At 44.7% G+C, this 26,849-nt stretch overlaps 1 long non-coding RNA gene across 1 annotated transcript; it reads left to right on the forward strand.

Moving 5' to 3' along the window:
• The first annotated feature begins 4,658 nt into the window (after positions 1 to 4,658).
• LOC149337591 (uncharacterized) lies at positions 4,659 to 8,522 on the forward strand. Its single transcript, XR_016284640.1, has 3 exons — positions 4,659 to 4,747; positions 5,104 to 5,226; positions 8,444 to 8,522. It is a non-coding gene; the product is annotated as an uncharacterized LOC149337591 (long non-coding RNA).
• Positions 8,523 to 26,849: the final 18,327 nt, after the last annotated feature.

A 26,849-nucleotide genomic window follows, 5' to 3' on the forward strand; every position in this document is an offset into this window, starting at 1 on the left:
GGGGCTATGTTGCGCACTTACCCTCGCAGATTATCGAAGATAGGAGACCTTTCTTTCTATATTCGCGGTCTTGCGCTGACGAACATGTGTGTTGCGTTCGCCCGTTCGGAAACGGTGGATGCCCAACGGGCGCGAACAGGGGCAGTACGTACTTGTGCAGTTCGGTTCCGTGAAGCTCGCAAACGATCGCATCTAGCCCCTTTAACTGTTGGTCGCAATTCTTGCAGTCCACAACAGAGCATGTATTTCCTCTTTCCGCATTTCCACTACTGCGTCGAGGCATACACGCCGGCGACTTACGAGGCAAGTAATGACGCCGTGTTCCGAGCGCACCCGGGGCGCCATCTGGTCCCGAACGGAAGAACTGCGCGCTGTAAACTGTCTATATGTGCGAATCGAAGTATGCAATAACGATGCGTACGTGTCGCTCTGTCCCCGCCCACGATGCCCCTTAGCATTACTGCAAAAGAATTCCTGTGATGCTTCAGCTACAGCACATGTGCTGCCACCTCGTCCCTACGGGGGAAGACACAAGAGCAGGCAGCTTGCGCTGAAACCGGAGAGTGGCGTTGTTTGTCAGCTCTCGATAGAGTTATTTTATAAGTACCTACAGTTTATTTATTTATTTAGTAAGGAACCCACAGCGCCGTGGCATTACAGTGGGGGAAGGGGGGGGGGGGGGGGGGCCATGTACAACAAAGAAGCACACATGACACCTCCGCTCGCAGGCAGAGTTACAAGCATAAAACTTTCACCATGTACATCTCACTTCAAAAGAACACATCACAATCGCATCACATCATTAAAGAACGCATCATTTGATGTCACACTCACAACATCGCTCGGTAGTCTGTTCCATTCTCTAATGGTTTTCGGAAAGAAAGACATTTTAAACAATTCAGTTTTTGCCGCGAATTCGCGGGCTTTAAAAACATGGTCATGACGGTTGGATCTATAAAAAGGCTCCTGCACATACCTTTCGCGTTCAACCCGAACAGTTGAATAATAAACAGCATGAAACAGCTTCAGACGCAACTTCTTTCGGCGCGTGTCAAGCAATTCCCAGTTCAGTGCATCCTTCGTACGTGATGCACTGTAACGAACCCCGCGTGTGCCAGACACGAAACGAGAGGCAATGTTATGCACTGCAAAAAAATTCCGTGAATGTTACGTACAAACTCTCCATAACAGAACAAACGCTTGCTCGGTTGAATCTAAAATGGAGGGTCCATCCGTAACACATTCGTGAAGGTGGCTGGCCGTATTATGCATTTTCTGAAACGTATGACTCGCCGTAACTGTTGGCCCCCGGACTAGGCACCACATGACGTCCCATTTCCGATCTGTGTGGTTTACTCTTGTTCGACAATGTCCGCAAACTAGCATGGCGAAAATGAGATTAACCCCATGTGCAAAGGTGAAGATCCGAGGGGGGGTGATAATCAAATTAGACCCAAGAGACGCATAATGTTGCTTCAACGTTGAGGGATTGCTACAAATTGTAAGCAACATTAAATAACAAAGGACTTACTTTGCTATAACTTTAAAAGAAGAACGTTGACTTCATCAAAAAATGTTTTCACTGTTGTTAACCACATGACAGGGTAACAATTAATAAATGCATTTAATAAATCATGTAGAAATGCAGCGTAATGAGGTCAAGAGTTAAAAAACCTTAGACACAGACAATGGTTAGACAACTTCTCTAAATTGAAACTGAATACCAGCTGAAAATACATTACAAACATGATGAAAGTGCACAAGGTGAAAGCCGAATTTCCGTCTGCCGTTTGATAAGGAAACGAACCAATGAGAAAGCCAAAAGCATGGGCAAACAGATTTGTGAATGCCGTGCAATGTAGCAGTCACATCTTTGCTACACAACCATCAATCAAAAACGCTAACTCCTTCACGGATAAAAAAAGCACAGGCACAACAAAATATTGCTCATTGCAATGTTCAATTTATTAGGTACCTATAGCCGGCCATTCATGCCTGGTCTTCCTGCGGATAAATGAAACGCTGCAAAAAAGCAGTGAGCAGCCATAATTGCTCTAGTGACAAGGAGGATGTGCACCGTCGGTGCTGCTCCCTCATCCTGACTAGGAAATAATAGCTGTTTTTTCTGGAATGTACTCTGGAAGCGTGAATTTCCTATCCACCTTTATTTAGCTTGCACTGACACGACCCATCATGAACTCTGCAGCTTTGACAAACATGCGGGCCAGTCGACAGCTACAGAAGACTGTAGAACCCTGCTAACTTGCAAAAAACCAGTGCTCAGAAAGAAAAATTTGAAAAAAATGAGGAGTTCCTTATACGCACTATGTTTTATATGGTACAAAGAATGCGGCTAAGACATGGCATGAATATTGTTTTTTTCTGCTCAGTTACAAACTTTCTCGCCTGTGCTAACATATTACTGCAATGTAAATAATGAAACATGCCAGCATTGCACAACATGCTGTAAGACTTACAAAATACACCCCCTGCAAGGCTACCACATGCCTCTTACATGTGGTAATGTTTATATTTACCAAACTATCTAGTCTAAAATGAGACACCAAGCCTCCGACATCTCAAGATGTGTACCTCCCATGCAATTAATTAGAGGAATTGGAGATGCTCCTCCTTGATGGCATTTCATTCGCTAGGTGTGGAAGGACCGGATATGAAGGTGAACAACTGGACACCCACTTTTTAAGCAACGTCACAATGAGCAATGTGCCTTGGCTTTTCTTCCATCCAAAAAGTTTTATGTTCCATGTTTACGTAACTGCTTGCATGTGCTCATTTTGGATTGCTGGGAGGTTCTTTTCTTTGTTAAACTAGCTTTAACTCTGGCCTCAGTCCTCTGCACGTTCTTAATTTTTTGCTAGTGTTCACCTTAAGTCATGTGCAAGCTCACGCAGATCTCTACTTTTCTACGTTTCCAACTGTCACATCTTCTCTGCCTTTGTCATGTCCATCACTGCATCCGACGCCTTCAAGTATGCTGTGTATAATCACCTTAACTAATCTGCCTATTACACATGTATTTTTGTTAGCCACCCACTCCTCTCTCCGGCGCCGATAGGCCCTGACAGTAAATAAATGAATTGTAGTCTTAGCTAAGTCTCAGCAAGCATGCATTATGTTCAGTTTATTTTACCATGTTGACCAGTAAAGAGTGGACAGGAAAAAGCTGCTAAGTGGAGCTTGACATGCCTCTCGCCCCTACACTGGAAAGCAGCAGGCAAGGCATACGTAACCACTAACGACAACGGAACATGCCAAGTGCGAAGTAAATCAGTAATGTTCCTCGCATTTATCACAAGGCATACTCTCTGCTCAGTAATTTATTACCCCCTTAGACATTCTGCAAGGAGTGTATACAATGATGTGCCACCACAATACAATGAGAATCATTAACCCTGTGCCAATACAACAGCAAAAAAATTAAAGCCCAATAAATGCATTGCTTACATGCAACCAAGAGGTAAGAATGGGCCAACCTGGCACATATAATGAAAATAAGCTCAAAATAATAAAGAATGACATTTGAGCAGCCGCTCATTCCCCCACCCCCTCCCACAAAAAAACATGAAAAAGGGTCCTCTTCACACGGCACGTTTGAAAGATGCGGCTGTAATATTTGCGAAAGTTTAACTACGTGTGAAATTCAGATATAAATAACGCTAACGCATGCGGTTGGAAGCGAGGCGCCAGGGCGTGGGCAAACAGTAATCGTCTTCAGGTATCGACTGGTTCCACCTCCTGAGGGCCGCTGCTCGACGAATACCACTCATGGCCACGTTCACATCCAACAAGCTTGTAATAAACATTAGACAGGTGTTTATCATGACGCAGCAGCAGCAGCTCATCAGTGCTATTGGCCAGTCCTGAATTTTTTAGCTTGATAAACGCAATCATCCACCGAAACGCGTGTCGACTGTTCCTCGCCAGATTCTTGCAGTCCCACGAGGGTGAGCAGCTTTTCCGCCGGCTTCAAGTCTCCTCTTTCGTGCAGGGCCACTGGCATTGTAACGCACATTCTGCACGGTCGTTTTACTATGCATCGATGCCGCATGGGACAGCAAGCGGTTGTACACTCCACTGCGGCGTACGGGCCGCACACATACACACACCGTAACGATAATACAGCGCGCAGGACGCACGCAGTGAACACGGAAGAACAAAAACCGTTCTAAAGCACCTGTTCACTCAACCAACTCAACACCACACATACTCCGCGCATGGTTCCGACTGCGGGCTTGGCTAGCGCTTCGACTCGTGACGGCCAAGCTGCATGCACTGCGCTCTTGTGGTAACAACGCTCATGAAACGAAAAGAAAATTTTAATATGTAAAACCATTCAAGTTGTCAGCTAAAAAAGCTACGGTAAAATTAAATACGTCTGATATGTTTTCAAGGTGGTGCGCTTTTGCGGTGTCAGCGACGTAAGCATGGATGCGAATACGCGAATGATGCTATGAATTTCCCGTGCATCTCTGCTAGCCACCACCGTAGCTCTGCAAATGGCGTCGTGCTCGGCTTTTTGCGCGGCTAACTTGCCCGCATGAATTTTACTTCCTCCGTGCACACATGCTTGGTGAGGTGAACGGTGGTCGGTGCGAACAGTGAAGTTTAATCGACTGAAAATTGCTCAAGGAAAGTCAGTGGCATTCATTTTTATTGTTTCTGTGCATCGCGAGTGACTGGCGGCAGCCACACGGCATCGTCTCCGGTTTGGTGAACTTGTGAGAAGGTGAGCAATTAATTTTGTTCTCAGATTTTGAAAGCGGTTTTTTGTTTCTATTGTAACCCTGTGTCTCGTCGCATGTTATGTTCACGGTAACATCAGCACAACGTGCATGCGCTTTCTGTCTCTATTTGAAGTAACATTGGTCGATCAGCGTAAACTTTTGGATTCAATTAAGCACAGGCTGTCCATATTGGTAGTGCGTGTCGAATGTGCTTTGAGATCATTCTGCGCTCGAGATGGTCTTCTGATAATTTATTTATTACCAGGTATGGTCTAGAGATTTGGAACCGTTCATTCCACTGCAACAGTGCTGAAAAGCTGTTTTGTGTTCATGCATCTGCTGTCCTTAAACTTTTCAGTAATCATTCGCGTGGTTCCTTTGGATCTGGACAACCGGCTACTGTTGCTAGGGACGCCTCGCAGCAGAGCCCTTGGGGACGCCCAGTGGGTCAGCTGTTTGTCCAGGTGCCAAGTTACCAAAGGTACCATTCCAGACTTTTTTTTTTCTGTCCATCAACCTCATATTCCTTGCAAAAATTACAGTATGTAATTAGGCACTAAAAAAAATTGGTAACTTATACACATTTCAGGACAGTTGAGAGAAATGAAATTAAAATTAAAATTAAAATTAAACTGCCCCATTTCCTTTCCTCAATTGGTTTTTGAGGAAAGGAAATGGGGCAGTAACTGTCTCACTTCTCTCGGTGGATTCCTGAACCTAAGGGAAGGAATAAACGAGGGAGTCTAGAGAGAAATGCACATGCAGCATCAGTATTCTCTCTGTAGACTTTTCAAAACCTGGATTCATTCCTTCTAGGACAGTGCCAAGCAGTAGGTGAACTGCACACAATTCTGTTTTCCTCTGGTGCAAAGTAAAGAATGAAAATTTTATAAGACAAGTCTCTACCCTGTTTCATTCTCACTGCATTTGCTCAAAGCATAGTATGAAATGCTGTATTTTATGCGTCTCTCATAGTCTTAGTCGCTTTGGGACGTTAAACCCCATAAACCAACCAACCAAACCGAAATGCTGTATTTCTTATACCCTGGTTTGCTTTACTTTGAGCAGTAGGTATTGACAATGAACATCAAGGCAACTCCACTCTCATTGCTTGTTGCTGCTTTTAGGTTTCCTCCATGATTTTCTCTTTGCTCAGTCCTGGCCTTAACATATTTTCTTCTGCTGCTTAGCTTCGAACTATTGGCTAGGTTACATGGTTCTGCTACTTCTAAGTTCACTGTGAGGTTTGAGAGCTTGTTGCTGTGTTCTTTTTTTATAAGCATCTTTGTCTTCTCGAGGCTGATTGGCAGTCCGGAACAGGGACCACATGCATTGTTTATGTTAAGATGATGACATGATAGCCTAACGCATCGTATCGTTGCCATTCGAGCCCCCTGTGTACTTGCTTTGTTGCACTGGGAGCAAAAAAGTTTAGTGGAAGTCGCAATGAGGCGCACTTTTGTTTAGACTAGTGGCAAAGGTTTACTGTTGCTTCGCAGTAAAGTGCTCCCACCTGTTGCGCACGAGTATTTAGATGGCTGTTAAATACTACTATCAAGGATTTAGCCACTGTGATGTCGCAGGTCTGTTGTGTAGGATTTCAGATCATTGTCTTGCACTGTCCCTGAAGCCTGTTGTGTGTCAGTCACGCCACTATGCTGTTGCATTTCTGTCCAGTGTAAAAAATATTTTCTGTGATTATGCTAAACGCACAGGTTCATGGGGACGTAAATATTTTGTGTCGCTTCAACCGGGTAATGCTTCAGAATGAACACATGCAAAAACACATACTGTTAAAAGTCTTGGCTTGTGTAACCCAAGTGTGAGGAGAATACTATTATGGCAGGGATTCTTGCATTGCAACCTTTTAAATTCCTTTTTTGTAAAAAGAATGACGTGAGGTTTCATGAGTTACAGCTCTCTTTCATTGCTTGCTCAGAGAAAGCATTGTAAGTAAGCAGTAGTCGCTTTTTTCTATTGTTCAAGTAGCAGCATCAGCATGCCTCATCATTTTTGTCTTGAATGATTGAAGGTGCTTTCAGAGCATTGCCTTCTTTTTTTCTTGTTGTTTATTCAGCATGCAATATTGTGTCTATAGATTGCTCTTTAGCATTATTTTGCGTTCTCCCAAGCAAATTTTAGGCGACCAAATTCAGAAGCACCCTGTATTGGCCTTACATGCTCGCTATTAATGCAGAAGTAATTATATGCCGCACTAAACACCAAATCTACATCCTTCAAAGTGGGTCTAGAAGCTTGTCTCCAGACTCTTGCCTTCAAGGAGTTCTTACACGTTTCACATATCTGCTTAGCGTCGGAAGCGACAGCCTCGACTGATAATAATATGCATTAGACACACATTATGCATTTACAGTTAGGACGGAACAAAATGCGAACATACATGTGCAGTACTTTTCTACTTTGCAGCGAGGTATACATTTAGAAAGTGTTCATATATGTGTATTAGGTAGATCTCTTAACCAGAAACAGGAATCAGGCTAGCTGCATACTCAAGCTGGAATCACACAGGTGAAATATTTTGTCGTGTTCATAGGCGCTGTTTGCATTTCATTCCAGCCTAATTGTGCACTACTGCCATAGCAGGTACCCTATCTAAATGAGACACTCTCTTGTGGCAAATCATGCGCATATGTTTTAGACACGTGTGTTAAAAAATGTGCAGCTACAAACATTGCATACTTGGTTATTCATAATGCTTTTTTTCTCATGTGCATAGAACAATGTTCAGCTACATTGCTTGCTTTGTTGTTACTACTTCTATTTTTGCGCTAATATTAAACTACATATTAATCTCAAAGACCCGATGTTCAACTGAATGGTCCTTCTGTGTACCACTAGGAAGGCAAAAGCATCACGCCTAGGGCTCATTCACCGCCCTTCATCCCTGTTTTGGTTTCAGTCGGTCAGTTATGCTATTAATGAATGTAATCACTTTATAGCACAAGTATATATGAAAATATATTTTGGGCTAAATGAGGTTAACAAGTTATCCACTCTGCACAATGGTATGGTTGGTCTTGTACATCTTTACTTGGGTGTTAATGTTTCTTTTGTGGTTGCTGTCTAAATAACTTTGCCTGCCTATTGTATCATAAGTCCTTTTATGCCTGTCTTCCTCCCTACTGGCTCTCTCCCTTTTCAGTCATTCCTTTTTCCTTTAAACTGGCGATTGGTCACAAGCCTGCTGTGGGAATGGCAGCTGGCACTAGGCCCCTTTTTTTTTCATTGAACCTGCACTGCTAATATTAACACTAATAGTACTGTATCAGTATTTATGTGATACTGCATTTTTTGTTATACATAATAGGTGGCTAAGCCAATGGTAGCAGTGTTGAATATCACAATATATCATGCATATATCTTGCATGCTATATCAGTATCAGTTTATTCACTTTGGATGAAGGTTATACAAACAGGGTGATAAAAGCATCTGGGCCCTTAGCAAGCTGCTAGTTCGGGCCCATGCAATAAGTGCACAAAATAGCGTACCCAGGCGTCAGCATAAGAAAAAAAAGTGTACATTTTATATGAATAGAAGATGTTACACAAAACTATATCAGTATATTCACTATTACACTACCCTCAATTTCTTTCAGCTTGGCCGTTTGGCTGTAGATATTTTGTGCTACTTTCCTAGTTAGTCCACTGAAACTAAAACTTTGCGTTCTGTGTTGCAGGTAGAATCTACAATGAATGCCGCACTGTGTCTTGTAAGCAGGAGGCGGTGTTAATGGAGCCATGAACTTTTCTTGCGGATGTCTGGCGTTGGCCTTATTATGCACTGAACCTCAAGTGTGAAGAGGAAAATGTCGTGTTGGATTTCTGCAGAGGTGAGACATCATGGTGAATCTACCAGTGTGAAAGACGAGACAAGAGACAAGACAGTCGCTGAGTCGCGGCCAAAGTTTATAGAAGTGAATAGGGAATACATGAAGAACCCAAGCAACACCACAAACCACACAATTACAGATAAGCATACATGACAACATGAGTCAATGCCCCTGAACATTCCCCTGATCGAGATAGTCCAACTCATTGCGTGTTAGTGCGATAGACAACACACTTGCACATTAGTCACCGAGTCGTAAGGTGTGTCTAGCCTCAATAATCTACCATTTAATTTTCTCTGAATTTACTGCCAAAATGTGTGCTGCCAAAAGGAAAGGGTAGCAGCCTTCACATCCCTTGCAATATACAGAAAAGTTAGAACCCCTACCCTCTTGTGCTCCTGTAATCTTACATTGATACACCTTCCAGTCTGACCTATATAGACCCGACCACAAGATATAGTGTCTGATACCATGTTCATTTAACAAGGTATATATGCATTTCACTCCACATGTGTACTTTTCTCTAGCCACATTCACAGAACTATTCTTAACAATTTTACATATTTTAAACAACTTATTAGATGCAAAGAAAATTGCTTTTCCATCATACCTTCTGGCCGCATTTTTCTATTTGTGCGACAATTTATGTACGTTCGGTAACACAACCGGTCTTTTGGCATCTCGCTGTCTGGCCCCGGCCTGATTGCGCCGGTCGCCGTGAAAAGCTTTCGGCTTCTTTAACAATTTATTGTGTGCTCTAGGAATAACATGGTTAGGAAATCCTGCGTTCATTAACCTAAAATGTGCTCTTGGAAACTAGTCGTCATGCTGTGAAAGCATGACTTCATCAATTCTGAGCCCAGGCTTGACAGTCCAATGCTATCTTTCACTAGCTTGTAATAGCCAACCTGTGTCCAAGTAGCAGCTTAACACTCCTGGGTGAATATTACCAGCACACATGGTGTGTGCAGATCATCAAGGTAAGGTCCAGAAACCGCAGCTCTTTTTGTGGCGACATTTGCTCCAAGGTAAACCTAAGACAAAGGCCTTGCTCCTTAAACAGCTTGAGAATATGTTCACGTCCCAAATTATCAGAACCTTTGCAAAAGACCAGAAAATCATCAACATAGCAAAAGATTTTTTCCCCAGTCCATGCAAGTCCTTGACAATCATTCTATTCACCCTACTTAAAATATCTCTTAGCACAAGGCCCATCTTCGAACCAGATTTTTGAACACATACCACACTACAATACTCTACAACCATGCTCTTAAAATAAATGCTATTCACTAGCATGCTCTTCAGATAAATTTCAGAAAGGGGTTCTTGCAAAATTTTGTCTGGTTATTTGCAAAAGCATCTGTCTACTTCGCAGCGTGGTTGAGTATCTGAAGAATGGCAATCCAGCGGATTGTCTGGCGGTTAGTGTCGATGTAGAACTATTTTATTCCATCCCGTTTGAGGACCTTATGAAAAGCTTGTGAATGTGTATATCGGAGCACAATGATGAGCTTGTGTTTAGGAACAGGTGCGTAATAGTCTTTCTTTTTTGGACTTACCTACTTTTATTTGAAGAGCATGTTTCTGGAGTATGGCTGTGCGGCATATGTTCAAAAGTCCAGTATATGTATCGATTGAATGCCTCTGTGCTAAGTAATATTCTCTTAAGCAGGGTGGATGGAGTGATTGCCAAGAACTTGCATGGGCTGGGGGAAAATCTTTCACTGCGTCTGATTTTCTGGTCTTTTACAAAAGGTTGCGATAGTGTGGGACCTGTGCATATTGTCAAGTTGTTTAAGGAGCAAGGCCTTTCTTTGTCTTAGGTTTTCCTTAGAGGAAATGTCCCATCAAAAAGAGCTGCGGTTTCTGGGCTTCACCTTGATGTTCTGCACATGCCATGTATGCTGCCGATATTCACCCAGGAGTGTCAAGCAGCTACTTGACTATTGGCCGAACCATTCTACGCTAGTGAAAGATAGCATTGTATCATCTAGGCTAGGCTCGGTAGATGAATTGATGCTTTCACAGCATGACAAGTGGTCTCCAAGAGCAGATTTTAAGGCTTACGAAAGCATTATTCCCCAACCATGCTATTGCAGGAGTGTGTGATAAATTGTTAAAGCTGAGCGTATAAGATTGACCAAGTTGGTCAGACATGCTAAAGGTAAGAATGGCGCAGCATCATGTAACGAGGACAGCAGGAGAGCACACACGCATTAGTGCCAACCTTGTAGCGGATACAGAATCCAAGAGCGTGTGATTGACATTCAGTGTTGGCAGTCAAGGATCGGGCTCATTCAATCTTGAATGTTCAAATCAGTGTTTTCTCATTTCCTTGACTGTCAGTGCTGATTGTCAAGCACGTGCTCTTGGATTCTGTATCCGCTCCAAGGTTGGCACTTGTGTGTGTGCTTGCTGTCCTGCTGTCCTTATTACTTGATGCTGCACCATTCTTCTCTTTAGCATGTTAAAGCTAAAACCCCTTCACAGAGATTGGCAGGATACGGCCGGGGCCAGCCTCGAGATGCCAAAAGATCGACTGTGTTACTGTACATACGTAGATTGTCGCACAATTTGAAAAATGTGGTCAGAAGTTATGACGCAGAAATGGTGCTCTTGGCCCCTAATAAGTTGTCTACAATCTGTAAAATTAAGAATAAATTTATGAATTTGGTCCGGGAAAAGCATATGTGCCTTGTAAAATGTATGTGGTGTATTGGATACTGTTATCTTGGAGTTGGGTTTATGTTGGTCAAACTCGAAGGTGTGTGAATGTAAGACTACGGGAGCACAAGAGATATTTGGATATTGGTAGGGGTTCTAACTTATCTTACATCGCAAGGAATGTGAAGGCTGCTAGCCATTCCTTTTGGCAACACTCACTTTGGCGATACATTTGGAGCAGATTAACCGGAAAATTATCGAGGCTAGACACATCTTATAACTCGGTGACAAATCTGTGAGTGTGCTGTCCATCGTGTTAATATGCGACGAGTTGGACTATCTAGATGAGAGGAAAGTTAAGGGCGATCTTTTACTCATGTTGTGGTATAGCTTATCTGTAACTGTGTGGTTTGTGGTGTTGTTTGGCTTTTCTATGTACTCCCTGTTTACTTCAATAAACTTCAGTTGCGAGTCAGCGCCTGCTTTGTCTCCTTTCTTGTCATTGTCTCGTGCTGGTAGGTTCACGTACTTGCAGAGTAGATTCACTGAATTGCATACTTGCAGAGGCTTGTGAAGAAAAACCAGAGGAATTTTCTTTCCTTTGTCTGGAATGGAAGTTAAAATTTTTTTTTCGCATAGCTAGATGTTTGCAGCATGAAATTCCATTCTGGAAGGGTAAACCCACTAAATTGTACATTTTGTGTGCAAGGGTACTGATGCTTGCATGAAACTGAAAACATTCGTCCAGGCTATCTGGCTAGCTTCCTTCTTCCTTGTGCCCAGATTTTTTTAAACAATACTTTGTCAGATTTATTTTGACCAGAATTTCTAACATGTTAATTACACCACATTTTGTGATCATATACAACAAAATTAAAAACATGATGGTCACTGGTGTATGGTTTAGTCTGGGGTAGAATGATGCGAAGTACCTAGTATATAGTAAAATTTAATATTACTAGTCTAACACAAACAAAATTGCTCTTTTTTTTAGTGGAAAATTTTGCCACCAGAGTCGGAGCGGCATGGCATGATGAAGACTTGGACAGTATGCATTCCAAAGTACCTGTATTCATCTCGGCACGAGAACTTGCACACAGTGCTTCAAACAGTTGGTGAGTACCTTGGTGCTGTGCTTCTGCTTAAATGGATAGGTAGATATTTTGTTTTAAATGTGCCTGAACAGCCAATTGGCCGAAACGAGTGCACACTAAGTCAATACAAATACCATGACGTGAACAGACATAATACAGAAATATGGTCACAAATACGATGATAATAATAGTAAAGAAAAACAAGCATTATGAAATAAACAATGAAAACAGCAAATTAGACAAATGTTTCTGTGTCATAAAAAGTTGAATTGTATTATTTGCAAATAAGTCATTGGTGAAATGGCATGCATGTCAGGATAAAATCTATCATAGTATTTGGTGGTTTTTCCCTCAGGCACACAAAATCGCAGTGACATCAATAACTGCTCACAGTCAATAGAGCCGAGCACAACTTTATGTAGAAAATGCATGTCACACGTGAGTCACCTGTCATAAAGAGTAGACATACCAAGGTCTACTAGAAGAAAGTGGGTAGTCTTAGAAACGACAGCGCTCAATATATCTATCACAAAGGATGCATACAATCTTCCGCTGAACATTTTCGATTTCATTGCCAGAGGTAACAGAGGCACTATTCCAAGCTACTGATGCAAACTCGGGACCTGGCATCAGGAGAGCACAGCAGCCAAATTATGTTTTTAATCTGAATAAGAGTGTGTATCTGAAAGTTTGAGCAAAAATTGAGTAGCATTTAGATATTCTTGCACGAAATACCACTGTTAAAATTGGTTATAAATGATTTGTCTCACATGTACGCTTATGTGCTGAATATAGTAAGCATGGCTTGCGACCTGAGTGCCTCCAATATATGAAAACCCAGTGTAGCACATTCAGGCTTCATGGAGTGGAGAATGAAGGCAGTAATAAATTTAAGAACAGAAAACACAGGACCAGGAAGCTGACCGAACACACTGACACTCGGTGCATGAAGGGCATTATGGAGTTGCCTGTCATGTCGTGCAAGATGGAGGTCGCACAGAAAGATGTTAAACATGAGTCGATGCAGATACCTGCTGTCATTACGTAGTACTCACTGCAGAACTCAGCAAGCAAAAAGCAAAGGTAACAGCTGAGCATGGCCAGACTCTTGTGCTTTCCTCCGCAAGCAATCTGGAAGCGCAACTCTTCGAAGTCTTTTATGCTTTCGCTCGACATATACATCATCACTGCATGCGTCGAGGAAAAGTACATACCCTTGATGTCAAGTGACAGAGCAACTCACAGGGCCCAGTAACAGCTCACTTAGGTGTTCTGATGCATATGCAGGGCACCTCATGAGAGATTCTTAGGCTTCAGAGCACTCAATCTACAGGGCGCTTCATGAGAAATTCTTAGGCTTCAGAACACTCAGCCCTTGCAGAAATTCTTTCAAAGTTTGTTGCCACATGGAACTCTTCGTAATAATGACCCTAAATGCGAGCCTTCCTTTAGTGTCACAAAAGAAAGGCCTAGGACATGGGTCTTTTTTGCTCCTTCATTAGAACCAAAATGTTTGCGAGCGAGATCTTTCACAGATTTGGAATGATTTCGCGAAATGTCAAAGAGAAGACTGAAGCTGTGCGAAGCAATACCAGCAACAGCCCTGCCGCGGTGGCTCAGTGGTTACGGCGCTCGGCTGCTGACCCGAAAGACGCGGGTTCGATCCCGGCCGCGGCGGCCAAATTTCGATGGAGGAGAAATTCTAGAGGCCCGTGTGCTGTGTAATGTGAATGCACGTTAAAAAACCCCAGGTGGTCGAAATTTCCGGAGCCCTTCAACACGGCATCCCTCATAGCCTGAGTCGCTTTGGGGCATAAAACCTTAATCATAAACCAAACCAAACTAAGGCACATGACGACACTTTGTCTTCCTGGGCCATCATTTTAAAAAGGTTAACATAGCAGCAGCCTTCGGTTAAATTTCTGCAAAGAGCCCTTTGTGGAAACTTAAGCATCTGTTCCTTGTGAGGCACACTGCAGAGATATTTGAATACCTTAGTGAGCTGCAACCAGCACCTGTGACTGCATTTTCACTGACATCAGAGATTAGTACATTTTCTTGCAGATACTGAGATAATGGAAACTATGACTGAAAGCATAAGGTTTCGGGGAAGTATGCTTCCTGATTGCTTGTGGGCAAGGGCTGGGTAACCACCAATCCAATGGGTACAAGCTTTCTCCTCACCTGGTGCTCGTCTTCTTTAGGGTGAAATGCCTGCCAAATGTTCATTGCCCCACCTTGAGATGAAGAAAATACCTTGTGCCATGGTGCTCTTTGTCCTCAGATTCCCTCGCGCGATCAAAAATCACAATCATCATCATGCTTGTGGGCAAGTGTCTGGCCTTTTTCAGGTGTTACCAATGTTCCTTGCTCGCTAAGTTGTGCATTGAGTACTATGTAATGAAAAGCATCTGCACTGAATTGTATTTGGCACCCATCCTTAGCTACTTTCTATTTGCACAAAATTGTTGACAACCGTAAAGACTTTCATGCACACAGTGGTATCCGAGTAAGCGAATTTTGTCTGCTTCTTCCTGGCCCTGTGGTTTTGGCTGTTTACTGTTATGAGAAATGAATTTTAGGCAATGAATCACGTTGGTTTGGTTCTCAGTAAATGGCTTTTGCAAGCTTCTACGAAAGCCAATTGTTCAATAGCAAATGGTTCAAATGTATTTGTGAAATTTATAATAGGTGTTTTGTGGCTACTAAATGAGGATTTTTTTATCTTTTCAGATGAATCCGACAGCAATGTTTAGAGGTACAATGTGTGCAATTTGTCATGAAAATAAAACGTATGTACTTGTACTCAGCCAAACACTTGCCACTCTTTCATTCTAAGTTGCATTCTTTGTACGTGTGCAATACATAATATGCATGAAAGTCTTGTACATAATACTTATTTCCTCGGCCTCTGGACTGCTATATCTGCAGTGAACATTCTGGGCAGAAGCTATACACAGATGCATGTGCATGTACTACTGAAAGTATTATCGAGAGCAAAAATAACAGACCCCTGCCAGCGCATGCTGATCTGTGCCAAACTGCATGCAAGCGCCGCTTGACGAAGCACTCCAGATGCCGAGACGAGCGCAGTGGCAAGCAATGCATAGCGCTCCTCGAGATGGGCGCATGCCACTGCGCTGGTCTCGGCACTAGGAGCGCTTCGTCAGGCGGTGCTCGGATGCAGTTTGGCGCGGATTGGCACGCGCTGGCAGGGGTCTGTTATTTTTGCTCTCGATAGTACATAATTACAACGCAGATTATTTCCGTTCTAGATCAGATGACTTCCAAATGAACGGAGGAAGTATGCATACACATTACGGGACCTTTAATAAGAACACAACAGAAGCATTCGTTGCAAAGAAACGATTTCATTCTCGTGAATAGCATAGCGTAACTTTCCGTTACCAAGAATGTGACAACCGTCGGACGGAGTCGCTGTATTCATGTTGCGGAAAACCCTCCGGCAACGCATTACCAGCGGGTTTCTCTGTACTGTGGAGCATTTTTTTTTACAGTGTGCACCCTCTCCAGCTTATCTTTATCTCTAGCAGTAGGCGGGTCCCAGACAGTGCACGCGTAGTCCAGAACCGACCTGACATAAGTCTTGAATAAAATGTCACGACATGACAGTGGAAAAGTGCTTGCATTTCGGCGAAGAAATCTCAAGTTTCTGCATGCTTTAGCAGAGATATAATCGACGTGACGGCGCCAGCTCAAATCAGGAGTAAAATAAACGCCTAGATATTTAAATTCGAATACCTGTTCTAACATTGTGTTCCTAATAACATATGAATACACATCAGGGTTTTTCTTTCTTGTAAACTTCATATGGACAGTCTTGGACAAATTCAAATTCATATTCCATTTAACGCACCACTCTGAGATTCTGTTCAAATCTTCTTCGAACATTTCCGCATCTCGATCACTAGTGACAACACTATAAAGAACGCAGTCATCCGCAAATAACCGCATTTGAGATACTATTCCGTCACCAATGTCATTCACGTAGAGCAGGAACAATAGTGGTCCTAACACGGAGCCCTGGGGAACACCAGACACAACCTGCACTCTTTGAGACTCGGCACCATTCTTAACCACAAACTGCTGCCGTAAACATAGGTAATCTTTTACCCATGATATCACTTGAGGGCTAATATTGTAAAAAGACATTTTTTGAATTAGTAAAGAATGCGTCACGGTATCAAAGGCCTTTTTAAAGTCCAAAAACACGCAGTCCACGCTAAGTCGCCTGTCCAGTGCCTCAGCCAAATCGTGCGCAAATTCAGTCAGCTGCGTAGTACACGATAGGCCCCTTCGAAAACCATGCTGACGAGGATTAAACAATGAATGTGCGTCCATATGTGCTGCTATACTGGTGAACAAAATATGTTCGCGTGTCTTGCACGCAACTTAAGTTAGAGATACCGGTCTATAATTTGATACAGTGTTGCAAGGGCCAGATTTGTAGATTGGCACAACACTTGCAATTTTCCAGTCATCTGGAAGGCAGGATTCTTCAAGCGATTTTTCAAAAATTATCTTTAAGTAGGGTGCAACCGACTCAGCACACAGCTTGTAGAATTTGTTTGGCAAGTCATCAGGACAACCAGCCTTAGCAATCTTCAGATTCTGCAACAGCGACTGTATACCGTTGATGCTGATCACAACATCATCCATAACACTCGCCACTGGCTGGAAACTCGGGGTATTCATACCAGCATGTTCGATTTCAGAGCTTAAAACAGAGCTGAAATATTTATTAAAGAACTCAGCTTTTTGTGCATCATCATCAACAAAGGTGTCACCAGAAACAAGAGGTGGTATAGTTACAGAGTCTTTTCCATTTCTCTTTACATGTTTCCAAAATTCCTTTGGATTTTCTTTTAATTTCGTCTCCATTGAAATGCCAAACGAATTCTTTGCAGCTGCCACAGCAACTTTCATTCTTCCGGCAATTTCCTGAAGCTTGAACCAATTCTCACGCGTCGGATTTCCTTTAAATTTAACGTAAACACATTGCCTTTTGCGCGTAATACTGCGTAGCTCCCGAGTAAACCATGGTTTGCTTTTACTCCTCCTCGTCGTTAATATCCATGCCGGAACAAAGCACTGCCTCAGTTCAAACATCTTATCCTTAAATCTAGACCATAGTTCAACCAGTCCAGAGTTATCGGCATGCGTTTCAAAAGTCGTTCGGTACTTATTCAACTCTTCGTTTATCTCCCTTACGTTTGCTTTTTCATAGTTATATACTCGCCTATGTGCTGTACCAGCGCTCCTTACATGTTCAACTTTCATTTCACAAAGCACAGCACTGTGATCGCTTATTCCAGGTAGCACCTGAGTGGAATTGACGAATTCAGGTTGATTTGTGAACAACAAATCTAGGATGTGATCCCCACGTGTCGGTTTCAGAACCGTTTGACGCAATGCATAAAGTTCAAAAAAGTTGATCAGTTCTTGGCAGGAGCGACTCGTAAAGGACTGGAAGTGAGGTTGATGAGTCCAGTTAATGCTAGGCAGATGAAATCACCTCCGATCACCATAAAATCTATTTGAATTGCGTCAACTGTCCCCGCCAGCTGCGCAAACACATCAACTGATGAATCAGGCGGGCGGTAGAACGAACACACAGTTATAACTTTCTTGTTATTAAGCATCAGTTTACACCATACAGCTTCACATTCATCGGCAACATTTATTTGGTAAGAAGAAATTGAAGCATCCACAAGAATAAATACACCTCCTCCATGCAAGTGTCTGTCCTTTCTATAACATTTAAAACGATCTGGGAATACTTCACCATCTGCAATTTCATTTGCTAACCATGATTCAGTGCTGAGAATAACGGACGGCTTCACCATATCAATTAGAGCTGCAAATTCATCAACCTTGTTTTTAATGCTACGGCAGTTAATTACGAGAAAGGAAATAAGCGTTGCATTACGCCGACACCGTCACTCAACTGGTCCTACCTCCTTTGTAGCACTGGCCTTATCACCTACTATCCGTACGACCTCATTTGTATTATCATCAAACAAGTACTTCTCGCCGTTTATAATAAGAGTGTCATACCTGAGGCTGATCTTGTCGCCACTTTGTTCACGTGATTTTGCGAACTGCCTTAGAAACTTTCTCTTTCTACGTACTTCCTCAGAAAAGTCCTCTGAAATACTGACATCACTTCCTTTTAATTTATAAGCCCTCTTTAAAACCTTCTGCTTGTCAGCGTATGAGGCGAAAATCGCTTTTAAAGGACGGTTGCTACCTGACTTGAATCTGCCTAACCTGTGAGCAATTTCTAGTTTTACGGATTGAACTCCTAATTTCGAATTACACACGTCAATTACGCATTCTACTGAGTCCTCATTTGACTCGTTTGATTTTGTATCCTCGACACCAAATAAAAGCAAATTGCAACGCCTCCTCTGGTTTTCCAGATGCTCAACCTTTGCCATTACTGAACTCAACATCCGCTGCTGATCTTCAAATCGTTTTTTTCCATTCACCAACTGCACAGTTCATTTCATCAAGGCTCGCTATTCTTGACTCTATCGATGCAATACGGCTGCCGAGATCATGCATGGCTCTCTTACTTTCAACTTGGGTCAGTTCTATTGCAGTTGCGTGCAGTTGCGTGTTTCTCTCCTTTTTCTATTGATATTTTACCTCTATTAGCTAAACGCGATCACATGGTTGCTAAGCATCCACATACGAGGTCTGTTAGAAAAGTATCCGACCTTTGGCCGAACAAAAAAAACTGGCATAACTGGAGCGTTAGAAACCTAATAACCTTCAAAGTAGCCTCCTTGGGGCTCCATATGCATCTCCCAGCGGTGCTGCCATTGTTGGAAGTATTCCGAAAAGACCCTTTTCGGAATGAAATTTAGCTCTGCTGTCGTTGCAGCCATAATGTCCACTCTAGTCTGAAATCGCGCTCCTTTCAATGACCCCTTGATTTTGGGAAACAACCAGAAATCGCAGGGGGCCATATCAAGAGAGTAAGAAGCCTGTTGAACTACAGGGATCTGGTTTTTCGCCAAAAAAGTCTTAATCAAGTGCGAAGAATGTTCAGGAGCATTGTCGTGATGGATGCGCCAATTTCTTGTTGACCTTAATTCCGGTCTCTTGCGCCGCACAGTACCACGTAGGCGATGGAGGACATCCCTGCAGTACTGTTTAGTCATTGTTTGACCCTGGGGCGTGCGTATTCGTGGTGTGCCACACAGCGATAGTCCAAGAAAGCAGTCAGCATCACTTTGACATTGCTGCGCACTTGTCGGGCCTTCTTTGGTCTTGGTGACGTGGAATGCGTCCTCTGTGACGACTGGGATTTGGTTTCCGGGTCGTACCCGTACACCCAAGACTCGTCACTATTGATTACGGCGTCGGTGAAGTCAGGGTAACTGTTTGTGGAATCCAGCATCTCCTGTGAGACTTCAACACGAAGCTGCTTTTTCTCCACCGTCAGCAGCTTCGGCACGAATTTCGCCGCAACTCTCTCCATGGCCAAATCTTCGGTGATAATGGAATGTGCAGAAAAATTGCTGATGTCCACCTCTTCCGCAATTTCTCAGATAGTCACACAACAGTCCCGCATCACCACAGCGTTCACTTCGGCAATTACCTGGTCATTTCGGCATGTTGATGGCCGACCGGAGCGTGGCTCTCTCTCCACGGATGTGCGGCCGTCTTTAAACCAGTTGCACCACTGCTTAATCTGTGTGCTGCTCATAGCATCATAACCGAAAGCCGTCTGAACATTTCGGATAATTTCCATTTGGCTATCGCCAAGTTTCTGGCAAAATTTGAGGTAGTAGCGCAGCTCCTCTCGCTCCGCCATTTTCCTTGCAACAAAAAACCGACGAGAGCACTGCGCACTCCCTCACTCAAACGCTGCTTCCCAGCGACTGACGCTATCGGCAGGCGGGAAAAAATTCGTGCATGCGCACGAGGGTTCAAGGTCGGCTGCTGTAAGCGCGCTTGCTTCATATCCATCAGGTGTTCGCAAAAAAAAAGCAAGTTGGATACTTTTCTAACAGACCTCGTATTACGGAGAAAACTCATTTGCACCGTTTAGCACTATAGACTGTGGCTGACAGTCCATTCGTGCACCTACTGTTCTCGTGCTTTGCGGCATTTCATTTCGTCCCAAAGCATATGTACACGATTGCCTTCCTGTCAATAACGCGTATTTTTCATCGCAAGTGTTCGTATATTATTAACAAGAACACGTTTCTGATTACCGCTGTTTGCAACAGATGGCGGCACCCATCCACCACACGGCGAGTATTCTGTTCGTAAATCATTCAGATGGTCCTTGGTGCAGCCCACGCATACTAGCAAGTTGTTTCATTCAATGCAACAGTAGTCTGCCTAGATTAAACCAAGTTTGGCAGCCAGAATCAAGCGGATTGAGCAGGCATTCGCTCTAACCACTGCACCAAGTCGGCCTCTTGCATGCAAGAGTTGCGGCTTTCCCTCGTATTCCCCTGAGGGAGCAATATGGCGGACCTACGCGCAACTGGAGGCACTTAAGGTGGCGGTTCCACTGCCGCCATCTTGCAAGTAGTTCATATTCTGCCACCAGGCTACGACACTGATCCATCACTGAGAAAGTGTCTACCTGTCTTGCCCCCAGCGACCCAAGACTGGTTTTGGTTGAGATGTTGAGATACGTGTCCGGTCCTTTCTTGACCCGCGCTGTGTGAAGGCTTTTCTTTTGTTGCTGCCCCTGCCTTCAGAGGATTACAAACAAACCATGGCAAACCCGGCTGCAAGTCCCCGTCGTGCGTGGGGGGAGGTGTTGGCTGGGGTGGTTCCGCATGCTTCTTTCTCTGCCTGTCCCTTGCCAAAGCCAAAGAGAGTGGGGCTTCCTTTATTCGGTCTGTGGTTCCGGAAGGGTGAAGGGAAAAAGTTGGAGAGCCGGGGCAAAGAGGGTACCGTCTTTGTCCGAACGGCGTCAGAGGTGGGGTGATCCTTGTTCCGGGTAAGGATGCCCAGCACGGGAAAAGAGGACCGTTTCCTTCCCTCTCTTGTTTAGCCTTGGCTGAGTAGCCACAGAAAGCTGTACCGTCGATGTTACTACTGGAGGGCCTCCTTTGAGGGAATGTGCCGTTTCGTTCTTGAGTTTTACCCGACTACAGACTTTACCGTTTTCAATGTCGTGACATATATTAGTGGGAGCAAAGAAAAAGAAAAAAATAATGCTGCCCAGCCCGTATCGCAACAGCCACAACGTCGATACGCTGGAAACATGGGAGAGTTAGTGACAATTGTCGACATAATTGCACAGCGCAAATTACTAAGTAAGCGAAAAGAGAAAGCGGACGCCAAAAATAAGGAAGGTGTGATATAAAGCGAATTATTTATCTTTATGTCCCATGTATATATTTCTAGCAATTTTGTTTGTTTTTTCAATGAACCTTATAGTTGAAATCGGTGCCTTTCTTGTGTCCTTCCTTCTGCCCTCGTCTTTTGAGCGTGCAATCACTTCGTCACTGTTGATGCATAGTAATATTAGTAGTAGCCGGAACACTCCTGGTCTAGAGTGCAACCTGCCAACTCTAACCCTGAAAACAAAAATATTTTATTATCAAATGGTATTGCATCTATGTTAAGAAAACTATAACAAAGACAGCTATACAATTTAGTCAACGCTCAGCGGATGCCTGTCCAACCTTATAAACTATGGTTGGTAAAGAAAAAGGCAGAGAGAAGTGGGCAATTGTCAATTTCTGTTTACCCTCCAGATGAATCGACATTGCGCAAGAGAGGTGAAATTGCTATTGAGAGGGTTAGCACCGCAGGGTGACAGAATGTGTTTACCTCAGAAGCAAATATTCGTCGTACATGCGGCGGCACCTTGCAACCAATTCCGATCAACCTAGACGGAATTTTGCCAAGGTTCACAAAAATGCAGTATACAGATGCATACCATTCACGAGGCGGACTCGAGACTTTTTTTATAGACATTGTACGAAAAAGGGAGGGGGGGGGGGTGAGGTGTGCAGGAACGCTGCCAAAAAAACAGGGGTCGGCTACAAAGCGATAGTTCTGTAGGCACTTAGGGCGACCCCCTCCCCTCTCTCGCTTGGACCCTCAACTGCGTGCTCTTATTCATTTTAGATGTACGTCTTTCTTGCATCCAGTTTGCATCATTAGGTTGCTTATTCCCTCCAGAATTTTCCATCGCGTGCTGAAATGTATATCTTGCTTGCCTTGCGTCGATTTGCCTCGATTTGGTTGGATCAAAGATTGAAAAAGGCGCCCGCGTATGTGTGTGTGTATGCGTGCGTGTCCACGCGCGCGTACCTGGAAACTGAAGGAACAGCTGCTATTTTCACACCGTCTATTGTCAGGCAACTATAGCCTCGTTTACATGAACCCGACTTCGGCGGGTCGAGCGAGGAGATCGAGTTGAGGAAGGTCACCCAACTTGACTGCATGTTTACATGAATTCGATTTTAGCGAGTCGCGACCGGTTCAACAGCAGCGGCACCAAGCGTCGAGCGGCGCAGCGGGAAAGGGCAGCGGCAGCCTGGAAGATTGCGGCATGCACGGCTGCCTCGGAGGCGCTACGGCGCAAGCGAATAACAGGTTCGCATTTATCACCTCGCCCTCCACTAACCCGACTCCAACCGGTTTACGTGCTATCTGCTCTTGGGGTCGAGTGAGTCAACCCACCCCCTGCAGCGGAGTTGACTGGACTCGCTCCCTCGACTCCCGGACCCGACTCTTAGGTGTTTACATGAACCCAGTAACCGGTTTTCAGCTCAAATCCTCAACTTAACCCGTGATGTAAACACCGCTTATAACGTGCTTGCAATCATTTTCCGAGAATTCCTTTTCCTGCGCCGATAGTCTATCCCACCTGCAGGAGGGGCGCGCAGCAAGGGGAGGGGGCGGCCCTTTGTGCCAGTTCCCAAAAAGGGGCTTCCCAGCACTGTAGTCGGTTACAACTAAAGAACGAACGGCACACGCTACTCAGAGGGAGCTCTCCAGCCAATCACGTCGATTTGTGTAGCTGTGCATGCAGCCAAGCCTGCGAAAGAGAGCGAAAGAGTCGGCGCTTTGTCCCCGTGTCGCCGAGGGTGGATGTCCTTTGTTCGGGATAAGGCTAAAAGAATAATAACGAAAAAAAAGGAAAAGATTTTGCGGCCCCGGCATCCGCCATCGTCTCTAGGAGCACCTGAGCTGGAGCACCCGTTTATTGTCTCAGCTGCACTAGCCACTAAAGGGGAAGGGCTGGGGTGCTCACCTTTCGCATATGTCCGCGCGAGAGCGTCTTTTGCGCAAAAGCGCTGAATGTTACAGGTGGGGTCATATTCGGCAACAGACGGTCGTGGCCGCTTCAGTCTCCACCGGTGCTGTCGCGGCGCATCTGTGGAGACCGAACAGAAAACTGTTCGGTCGACGCGCTTGGCTGGGCGGTCTGCTTTGATGGGCATGTGCTGCTCCGTTCTTGAGTTGTACCCGACTAATAAACCACATGGATTCATTTCAGCGGTGGTCATGGCGCCCTCTGAACCACGGCATTCGTTTGAAAGAAGTGCGAGTCTAGTTCAGGAAAACTGCACCTGCTCCATGGTTAGTGCTGAAATAGTGCAGCTGCAGCCGCCATGGAAGCAGATGATGGTTTGCGGGTTGCGATAAACGGCGGAGACTCAAGTAACTTTCACTCGTCGACAAGCTATAACGCTGCTCGAGTTCTCCAAAGAAACGGATCAAGGCTTGTTCATGGCAACATGTTATTGTGATGTGCTGTTTGCACATTTCTCCATGATATAGGAGATGTTGGCTGAAGCTGATGTAGGCTGTGAACAGCTGGCTGCAATTCATTGGCATCGCAAAGGCTAGCGACGACCAGGCCTGCACTCGACCATCCGTTTTGGAAGCAGACAGTGCCCAACTGCGCGCGCTCAAAGTGCCGGAACTAGCAGTACACACCCGCCGCACCGCCGATGCCGCCGACCTTTGCCGAACTGGTGCATTGAGTGCAGGCGAATCGAGCGCTCTCCAACTTCCCCTCCACAGCGCTAGCCGGAACAACGAACAACCGGCAGCACGAAGCGAAAGCCTGTCTCTTCCCTTTCCTGTCGCTTTAGCAATGCCAAAGCTGTCCTCGAAAAATAATACGACGCCCAGAATGCGTTTCGTAGCGTCAGGAGAAAAAAGTGGCAGTGGCTTAGCTCTGCTATGCCTGGATATACGTAGCGTAAACTGCTCCGGTGTTTCGGCCGCACGTTTCGCCTTGGCTGCTCGACGGCGAACTGCCAGGCGACAACCTCGGGATCGGAAGAATCTACATTTTCCAGTCTTCTGCGCCGTTTGGCAGCGGCTCGACTCTCCTTAGCTTACAAGAGCTTACATGTTGAGCGCGACCGTCATTTCTCCGCGCACCATCCTCGCGCATGCGCAGTAGCGCGCGGTGCAACTGTCATAAACACGAGGTCACGCGTCGGAGAGGAGCGCACGCCGGCGTCGCCGGCAGCGAGGAGCTCGCACCGACTGTGGCGAGGGGGCGACGCACCTGCGGAGCTGCGCCTCTCGTGACATCACGCGGTTCTCGCGCATGCGCATAACAGGCGGCGCACACTCGCGCAAAACCAGCAAAACTCGGCTCTGACCCGCGTAGTGTGGCTTTACTAGCTTTACGCTACAAAACAATTCAGCAAAGCAATATGGCGGAAATCTGCTTGGAAGTTCGACACACACTACATTGGGCAAAATCGAGGGAAACGTGCAAACATCGTAGAGATATCGTTCCCTCTCGTGAACACCTCCTGATTGTAAATGTTTAGCAGCGCCGCACTCGTTATTTTTTTGAACTGCGATTATTTAGTCACGTGCATGTGTGTAGATGGCGCTAATTACTACATTTATCTACAGTTATCGCATGTCGCTGTGTTATTGCTATTATTGTTTGTATTCTGTGGACTTTGTTGTTGGCATTTGTTACAAGCTGATTAAAAGAATGAGAGAGCGACAATTTAAGAGTATATTTTCCAGAAAAAAGAAGCCGCGGAACGTTTCAAGAGCTTGTGCCCTTCATAAGGAGAACAAAAAAGGTAGCTAAAATCAACTAGACATTGCGCATTCCCCAAAAGCCGTAGAGTAAAGGCGATGCTTAGCCGCGTAGAGCGAAGTATTAAGTTTCTTCACGCAAAATCTCAGAACTGCCACATGCTGGGTACCTGAACAGTATTGCATTCCGTTTTTTAACTATTTCGAAAAAACGCAAACTTTGATCAGGGATAACTTCTAAACTAAAGAAGGCAGATGGATGAAATTTTCAGAATGGAAGAGCGATTAGACTATCTCAAACTGTACAAAACGTTGCCACAGTGCAATGCATATCCCAAAAGTGATTGCAGATTACATTGTTCTGTTTTCTATGCTTTTCAAACATGCGTGGCTAATAAACTAATCTATACACGTACTTCTAAATGGTTAACTATGCTCACTAGCACCAGGTCTCAAAGTACTTAGAAAGATATTTCTCTAGGTGCAAGAGGTTTTTCACAATTTTGCATTTCCTGAGACAAGTTGAGCTCAACTGCCAGTTTTCATCTTTGCGTTTTCTTTTACAGTTGAAACAAATTTTCAGCTACCGTTAAACGAAATGCATCTTTTGAAAGCAGAGAAAACTAGCTTTTCGGAGATATCTGAACCATATTTATGAAGCGAACGAGCGAGGTACAGTCAACGTACAAATATCACCACAAATGGTTCCCGCTCAATGTCAGAGTGGGACCGCCACCTTAAAGAGTAACTCTCGCTAGGACTACTGTCGGTATTTTGGCAGAGCTGCGACCAATACGAGAATTTATTTTTATTATTATTCTCGTGTCACCGAGAAAGAAAACGCCTCGAAGCAGCGTGCGCTGATTTATGAAGCGAGCGGGGGGGGGGGGGGGGGGGGGGGGGGGGGGGGGGGGGGGGGGGGGGAGAAGAAGAAGGAATCTCCGCTCAACTATGCTTTCATATCTTGATACATTCGCCTTCTCCAGCAGACCGGCCGTGTTTTGTACAAGCCTTATCACTATTTACAAACACGCGCCTCTGGCGCTCATTGGCTGCTCTCACTAAACCTCCGGCGAAGAACTTCCGGCAGTGTTTTTAGGCGGCGCGATATGGAGACCCGGACTATACGCACGTGTTTTGAGGCTGTGCTTACTTTCATTGTATGTCACTTGTACAAAAATATTGGTTGGTTTGGTTTATTGGGGTTTAACGTCCCAAAGCAACTGAGGCTATGAGGGACGCCGTAGTGAAGGGCTCCGGAAATTTCGACCACCTGGGGTTCTTTAACGTGCACTGACATCGCACAGTACACGGGCCTCTAGAATTTCTCCTCCAAAGAAATTCTAGCCGCCGCGGCCGGGATCGAACCCGCGTCTTACGGGTCAGCAGCCGAGCACCATAACCGCTGAGCCACCGCGGCGGCACTTGTACAAAAATAGTGTCAAGCGATTACTTTAAGAAGATGG

The sequence above is a fragment of the Amblyomma mixtum genome, chromosome 7 (assembly GCF_055824585.1).
Source record: "Amblyomma mixtum isolate Tamu chromosome 7, ASM5582458v1, whole genome shotgun sequence".
In the NCBI taxonomy this organism is placed as follows: Eukaryota; Metazoa; Arthropoda; class Arachnida; order Ixodida; family Ixodidae; genus Amblyomma; species Amblyomma mixtum.